The sequence below is a fragment of the Antedon mediterranea genome, chromosome 3 (assembly GCF_964355755.1).
Source record: "Antedon mediterranea chromosome 3, ecAntMedi1.1, whole genome shotgun sequence".
Taxonomy (NCBI): domain Eukaryota; kingdom Metazoa; phylum Echinodermata; class Crinoidea; order Comatulida; family Antedonidae; genus Antedon; species Antedon mediterranea.
In genome coordinates, this window is record NC_092672.1 from 30746031 (window position 1) to 30755078 (window position 9048).

Consider the following 9048-nt stretch of genomic DNA (forward strand, 5'->3'; position numbering starts at 1 on the left):
TACATTACATTTTCATTGATCAAAGTTTTGTTATATTAATTTATTTTGTCAAAATCAATTAAAATTCAACACGCTTTAGAAAAGTATTTAGATTGTACATCCTTACATACTGTAGCATTATTTAGGAACATCAATCAATGTTTACATGAAGCAAGTAACATTTTAAACTAGGGAAGAAAAGCTAAGCAACGTGAAAGTTCATTTCAATTATTTTTATTCATGTCTAATCAGGTTGGTACTTTTTTCCATTTTCTCCACTTTGTGCCCCGAAATCAATCTTATTCATGCAATATCAGATTTAATATACACAGTGCAAGGCACTACAGTTACTATAAGAACACTCTACACAATACTAATACTACGGATAAATCATTTTATCAATTTCTTCTATTAAACAAGATTTGATACACCTACACATAACTATAATGTAAATTATATCTGACTCAAAATGATACAGTAATTGGAAAAAATACTAAACTAAAATCTTTTAATTATAATCGTTAAATTACTTCCTATCAAAACTTGTCTAACATACAGTATTATAGATTGTTGATTCTCTGGCTGCTACAAATCAGTTTTGATGCCAGCGAACATGCATCATTTGACTATACCCAATACGGTAATAGACAATAGAGTAAACAACAATGGTGGAAGATCAGGTCAATTTAATTACAGTATAAAAAAATAGCCCTGCTTTATCTATAGTCTTAGCATATTACATAGTAGACCTACAATAGACATAAAACTATTGATGGAAAAAAGAAAAAACGGGATAAAATAAACTAACTCTATTTTCTATTAAAACTATTTACAAGCGAAAATACTATAAATTATTAATCAATGGTTGATTGAATATCTTTGTTTACATTTTCGAGTACTATACAAATAGGTTTGCAATTGCATATAAATAACCTGTCAACAAAGAAACTACACAGTATCGCATAAAATATGTAAATATGTATGTATAAAAATCTACACAGGATATAAAATGTAATGACATCTTATAAAATAGTTTATACATCAATACAAAAACAAATCATTATAAACATCAAGTAAAACACGCAGTTGCAAGTCAGCATGGAAGATTATTATGAACTTATTGATTTGATGTAGAATGAAATTAAACTGTTAGCAAATCTAGTTGTTTTAATAACTAATTCCTACCATGACAGCCAAGTGGGTGGAATATGATCAGAGGTCTGTTTAATTTTGGAAAGACCCTCAGAGAACTTCCGACAATGCTCTACCCTATTGTGAGCCAACGTTTTAAGTTTTGAAAAATCAATGTGAAAGAAAAGTAACAATTACCTAATAAATGTCGGCATCGGCCCGCTTTTGCACACTTTTAATATTAGGAAATCTTCTCTTTAATATTATCACTGGTCAAGACAAGATGTCACACTAATCCACAAATTGTCGATCTAAGCTCTTCAAAGCCAAATTGCTTAATGATTGTAAAAGAAAAAGCTTCCTAGTACCTTCAGTAATGATAGTACAGTATCATGATAATCCTATTTGAGGTTGTCTTGAAATTAGAAAAACAGGATCTGGTTTTAGAGTTTAATCAAGCATCATTGATCATGACCTGGCCTAATTTGGTTCTAAGTGGGACACCGGCCTTTTAAGTAAGAATAAGATAACCATTGTATTTAACACATTTCATATAAAAAAAATCACACAACCATTGAACTATTGATCTTCTGACACCAATATCAATGATGTTTTTAACAAGGACAGTGTATGGTCATTGAGAACAATATAGTACCAACATTCTGCTTATTATCAGCTTCAGATATTGGGCAGGAGGCAGACCCTTAACATTTCCAAATTTGTTAAAATCAATTTTAGAACTAATATTCTGTAAAATCAAATCAGTAATAAACAGATAAGAATTTCAAAAAGTGGCTTACTAAACTCACATGAAAACATTTTTATAATGAACCGGATCTGGTCCGCAAGCCTTGTTTTGTTTAATTTTACTTAATTCCCTTGAATGAAATGTTGGTGCAAGTTTACCATAGGGTAATGATTTTTATTTAAGATCGGAATATGGGCACTAATGTTAGTAAACAAGTGATTGTTGTATATTAATGTAATATTTAGATTGAATTATTAGTCGCTAATTTCATGGTTAAAAACGTGTTTTGACACTTTTTCATATAAAGTAATGAGAGCTACGAAACAACCAAGGACTAGACCGACACCACCAACTATTTTAACTGTCTTATCAAACTTAACTATCAAGAATACACTGACTATGATGATAATAATACCGAGTATTAATACTTTACACCAGTGATCTAAAATTTAAAAAAAAATGTTTTCATAAACTCTGAGATTAAATGTTATAAAGAGCCACAACTAAAAAATACGGAACTTTCGCCAATGAGCTATGCTCGACGCGATTATGAGATCATGTTCCGAATATGAGCACTGTTTCTATAATTTACAGTATGATTTATATATAATTTACACAGTGCTACGCAACATCATTGATTATATATATATATATATATATATATATATATATATATATATATATATATATATATATATATAAATCTACATATACATATATACTATGACGTTATCCAAATTCCTTCACTTGCACTGATGAAGGGCTAGTGTTGCCCGAAAGCTCTGCTATCTTTTCTGGCTGTTTACTTTATCGTTTTGATTTAGCTTTTCCCTTTTCATTTTTGCATCTCCATTGAGATCCAGCCACTGATACCCACAGCATTGTCATTTTTTTCAGTAATTTGCCTTTGGATTTATATATACATACACAAGAGATATAATTATATACTCAGTAGACCATTGGAGTATTATTCAAACTCGATTGGATAGCAAACTCTTTTAACATTCTCGGCGTGGTATGGCTGAACAACACTAGTTCCTCAATTGTACGCACGCGCACAAGAGATCATGTATATACATATATTGTATAATCCGGGTTGTAAAATGAAAACAAACAAATGAAAATGTGTGAACTATTTTAAAAAGGGATAGATGATAATGATGATCCTGCCAAGTGTATAACAAAATATAAGAAAATTAATGAAAAAAGGAGTAATACAGAATTCATATATGTAAAAATGTTACTTATGAACTGTAACGACATTTACAAGTTAAATAATACGATTTTATGCAATATGAGATAATATGAATGTGAATAAAAGTGGTGTTTGCGCCACAAAAGAGAAAAAAAAAACTATTCCTATGTAGAGTATGGAGTCAAGTCATTTGCTTAAAAAATGAATAACATTCACAAGGCTTTAAATATCGAATTTAATATCAAAACAATCAATTTGTTTAAAGGCTTTTGTTATAATAACGGAATCATAAAGTTACTGCGAACATGATTTTAAACAACAAAATGTAAAAACAATGCATAAACTATGAGAATCGCTGTACAAACTAAACGCACACGCGTAGAGCGTGCATGAAGCGCACATCCACAGCCGTTTCGAAATTGCTATTTTTGTATTTTGTTTAAAATCGCAGTAACTTTATAATTGTATTATTATTTTAATAAAAACCTTTAAACTAATTGATTGTTTTGATATTAAATTCGATATTTAAAGCCCTTTGAACGTTATACATTTTTAAAACAAAAGATTCAACTCCATACTCTACATAGGAATAGTTGGATACAAAAATGGCTTCTACTCCATTCAAAGTCGCAACTCTTTATATATATATGGCTCTGCCAGAGATCACATTGGTACGCCCTCATCTTTCAGTATTCTATTCACGAATCGGAATCTCCAAAGAGATACTTTTTTATATATAAACATTACAGGCACAGAACAAATTTCAAACAGCCAGGTGATATAGTGAAATTTAATTAATTAATTTGAAACGATAAGATGAGGAAATTTGTGACAATTAGTTTGGCCTATTTGACATCGCTTTATTTTGATTATAGTTCAAATAGTATAATTTTAAACTGTTCAATTTCGATTCGAAGTCATTTACGATAGGTACGCATTTTGTATTTATTCTTTGTTTATGCATTTGAAATGTATTGTTGACTGGATGCTAAATGAATAAATAAATATAATAAAATAAATCAGGTCTCGTGGTACATTAGAAAGCAGTTTTGAAATATATTTCTGACTAAAAGCAAACATTATTCGCCTGTTAGGGCGTCTCTTGAGTCAAACAAAGCAATTAATGATAACTGGTTTTTTTTTAAACACGTTTTCAAAAAGTATTAGGAATGTGATGCCATTCATTACTCTAAACAATGTATTCCAACCAATGGTAACCACAGCATTGTCATTTTTTCAGCCATTTTTCTTTGGATATAAACATCAAAAGCACAGAAAAAAAATCTAAACCGCCCATTTGCTAGGATATCTTCATAAAAAATAGTAGATATTGATGTTAAACCTTTACCTTTTCTCTCTTCCATGTTCAATGTTCTTTTTAAAGTCAATTCTAAAAGAAAAATTCGGAATATAACTATGTTAAAACCAGTCATTATACCACAGAGTTTACTTTAAAAATCTGATTGTATTCTAAATGTTAAAGCATAACTAATTTCAATTGTTATATATTTGCAAAGTATTTTTAAAATAGTTTTAGCTGCCTTCTAACAAGCCATTTGATATTTGCATTCAGAATATTTATCTGTAAACATGACAGTACACAATAGTAAAGGAATTTTAAAATTGAACAATAGATTGGACTACACATAATTGTAAAGAAATAATGTTTCTCCTTTGGAAAAATGTGATCGTGCATTTTAAAGGTAAATATTTTCATTCTATGAAATAATGAACACAAGTAATTATGCTCAATCCAAAAAGATTAACCCAGAAATAGTAAAACGACACTTGAAATAACAGAGAAGATGAATGTTTTTTGTTACCCGAGGTTTCTGTGATACAATCGATTCCAATTTCTTTTAGTTCTTCTATAAATGTGTTCAATATTCTCTTTTCTATTTTTTGTCTGCTGTCTCACTGGAGTGAGTGAGTGGCCGAGCGGTTAAGACAGTGGAACCGTAATTACGTAGCCATAACATCGGCAAGGATTCGAGGCTCACTCGCTCCATGGGTCTGGTGGTAGAACGAGTCTTCTCGGATAAGGACTATAAACCGTAGGTCCAGTGTACACATCTAGCTCGTGTGCACTTTAAAGAACCTAGTACATCTTTCGTGACGAGTAGGGGGTTACCCCGGTGCATTAGTACATCACAGCCACTGATCACCAACTGGGCCCTCTGGGAGACCAGTCTTTGACTGAAGAGGTTACCCAGTATAAATATAAATTTCAATTCAATTCAATTCAACTATCATACTCTAGCAATTTGAATATTGTTTTTTTGACAGGATTATTAAAGTATTGATCAATATCATCCAGGTCACTCTCATAAATCTCTTTATTCATCTCATAAACAAACAAAAACAAGTGAGGAGTAAAACATGTTTTAAACGATGAAAGGGACCTCCAAGAAACCCTAAGGAGCTTGTGATAGGAGGCCCACTAAAACTAGTTACATTAATTAAGATACATTAAAAAGAATAAATAAATAAATAAATAAATAAAAAAATAATAATAATAAATAAATAAAATAGACGAGTAGACCATAAATTATAACATGGGACGCGCGAGAGAGAAAGTAAAGGCCTGTGCACACCGAACGCGAAGCAGCGAAGCGTCATGCGCCACGCGTCATTTGACGGATCGCTTTGGAAGTTGAATTGTCATGCGTCTATTAGTTTTTCTTGTCGGTTCCCACTAAACGCGTCACGATGTGCTGATTCGTCGCGATTGCTAGGCCTAGGAGATAGTGGGTTGGCCAATACAATGCTACATTTAAAATAAGATGACTGAAGTATTTCCTATGTAAGTTTAACCAGAGAAGAGTTAAATTAAAATGTAATTTAACTCTTCCCTGGTTACACCAATCACAGTGTTTGGTTTTGGTGGGAAAATGTTATCCTTTTCCAAAGCCTGAAATGTGCATGATTGTATGTATATATCACAAGAACAGAAGAAGATGTATCCAATATCAATACAGTTACAATCATTAAAGCATTTATTGCATGTTGATCACACGTACATGTGATCTGCTGACTGTATTTATTAGTGGTGTTACAAATATCTTTCAACAGAGGTTATTATAACCATATAAAACATTTCATATATAAACACGAACTGGGAATCTTCCTGGGTTTGTCACTTTCAAATATAAACTATAGGCCTAGGCCTAATATTAATGTAAAGTTTTCACATTCATTTTCTAATTATTATTAAATATTATATTATTCATGACAAAACATACAGTTTTTTTCTCATTTGATTAAATGTAATAAATATCTCAAACTCATATTTACACTGTATATTATCTTATGACTTATGACTTCACATAAATACACTTATTGAAATAGTGAATCATTGTTTTTAAAGGTATCATTAAATATCAACCAGATTTTCTTTTTTACTACTCCTGAATACTTTCGCAAAATAATATCAAAATAATAAATTTAAAATGTATCATCCCCAAAAAAATGAAAATTGAAGAAATATTATTATTGTTAAAAGTGAATAACTAACCCTAAAGTGTTATACTGTATTACACACAACAAAAATGTTTTAAATTATATTTTCAGGAAGACAATATATCTTGTCCAAAAAATGACACTAAACTTAAAGATGTATTGTCCCGTAGAATCATGAAAAATGAAGATGATTAAAATCAAATTTGAATAGGACATTTTGTAGTTTTAACAAAGTTAATAACTCACATAGAAAAAAAACCCCAAAAAACTTATGTTTTCACTTATAAAATGAAAAAAATTCCATTAGCTGGCAGCCAATTTGACTATTTTTTTTAGTATTGGAGTATAACAAAACATATACATATATTTCCATGTGTTCTCTATTGCTAAAAAAAGACATTCAGTTCAGCTTTCCTTCTATAACCACTTAATAAATACTAGTTACAGTCCAACTCCTCCTTAATCTCTTCCATTTTCTATTAAAAAAAAATGAAACAAGTATTAAAAAATTGCTATAGTAAGGCATATTGCTCAAATCATTTTTTTCTGGCCAATGTATGTCACCAACTGACATACCCATTTGAAAAAAGTCTATACAAACCTGTATCAGCCTCATAATTGCCAGTCCACGTTTTTGAGGAGCAATTGCTCTTAATTCCATGGCAATAATATACTGGCCGCTTAAACTACTAGCTTGGTCATTGGTGGAGTTTGTAACGCTGGTAATAGCCTGAAGGATTCCATTTATCAATGTTCATCTAATTGACCTAAAAAAAAAAAACAACAGTATTTATGTATTAATATTACTACTACTAGGCCTATCCTAGCCTTACAACACTAAATCAACTAAATATTAATTAATAATAATAAGTAGGCTATAGTAGTACTGTACTCATATTTAGTAGTAGGCTTAACCTAGGCTAGGCCTGGCCTAGCACATAGTAGACTAGTAGGGATTAGTAAGTATTATGTAGGCCTATAAGTACTACTTGGCATGGCCTAGCCTACTAGGTTATATGTAGCCTAGGCTAGGTAGGCCTAGCTAGGCCCTATTGCCTAAACCTAGGTAGGCCTAGGCTAGAAATAGGCTTGTCAACTCACTTTACAAATTGATCTCTGACGCGTTTTAGGCCTAGTTTTTCTGGCATTCTTCTACACAGATGTTTGTCTGAAATTATTGTCTTCATGCATTAATCCTTATGTTTCTGTCTGTGTATGACTTACTTCCCTTATCGTAAAGACAAGAAGGGTAAGTATTTCCATAAAGACCTCGCTCGACAGCCACCATTTTTTTGCCGTCGGTGTCGTCGTCGATGAAATGAGAGATATTCCTGACTTCTGATTGGTTGACGAACGCAAACCGCGCTCGCGACGCCTCAAAAAGTTGACCAAGGTTCAACTTTTGAAAATTCGCGTGCGAAGCCTTCGCTGCTGTCGTTTTCAACGCGTTGAAGTTGAAATTCGACTATCGTACACTGTTCGCTTGTATGTTCACACTGGAAGCGTCCGTCGCCTGCCGCGTGCGTCACTTTTTAACGCGAAATTCGCGGCTTCGCGTTTGGTGTGCACAGGCCTTTAGGGAATACCATTGTCAGGACAACCTCGTGTAATTCAAACGTGATTGTTAAATTGTTTGGGCTCCAATGTCCAGCACTATGCAATGTCTGTATCTGATCCATTGCTGTTTTAGCAATAGATCCCTGAACACACATAAGCATATCTAGCTACCCGCGGTCGCTGTACCATTTTGAATATACTAACATGATCGTATTATACTTCCCCTTTGCCACAGCAGCAGCTGCTATAGACAATTTATTTAAAACTGAATGCTTACAACAAACAATGTGATCAGTACAGGTCACTGTAATTTTTTTTTTGACTTAGTTAAAACGTAGGCGTACTTAAACAGTTAGAACATAATATAATAACTGTGTCATTATTTTAAAGATAAACATTTTAACCTGAGTTAGTATCTTCTGAGGTCTTTGGCTTCTTTCTTTTGCGAGTTGTTTTTGAAGAAGATACTATAATAAAGACAATAATCAACAATGCAATCATGATATTCCCCACCGACCCTTACTTGATAGGTAACACTTCAAATTAGTTACCGTAAATCAATTTATTAATTTTATTTCATTTGTTTTAATTAAAGATTGTTAATTCTTAATTTTAATGAAAGCATGTCTTGTATTTTTTTAATTAGATGGTGATAAGCTTTGAAGCTAAATTTGCTATACCCTATCCATTATTATTATTTTGCTGATAATAACGATTTAAATATATAATTAAAGAGATCTGTGGTGAATTTGATTAAAAAGCAAAATATTGCCCATATTAATATATAGTTTTGTATTTTAACCTTACTATGTAACCTCGAAAAAGTGCTGAACAATATTCCAAATATTATTATGCTATTAATTTTTTCCGTTCCATACCTGATTTTTTCTTCGTTTTAAGAGTTGTAGATTGGTTGTTATCGCTATCGGCAGCATCATTATCAGACTTTTCATAAATTGTAGGCCTACTAGCTTTTTTC

At 31.6% G+C, this 9048-nt stretch overlaps 1 long non-coding RNA gene across 1 annotated transcript; it reads right to left on the reverse strand.

Moving 5' to 3' along the window:
- Positions 1-6558: 6558 nt before the first annotated feature.
- Positions 6559-8082, reverse strand: LOC140043834 (uncharacterized). The gene is made up of 3 exons (XR_011844419.1): positions 7614-8082; positions 7114-7279; positions 6559-6988 (listed from the first exon to the last, which is right to left on the reverse strand). It is a non-coding gene; the product is annotated as an uncharacterized lncRNA (long non-coding RNA).
- Between the last annotated feature and the right edge of the window lie 966 nt (positions 8083-9048).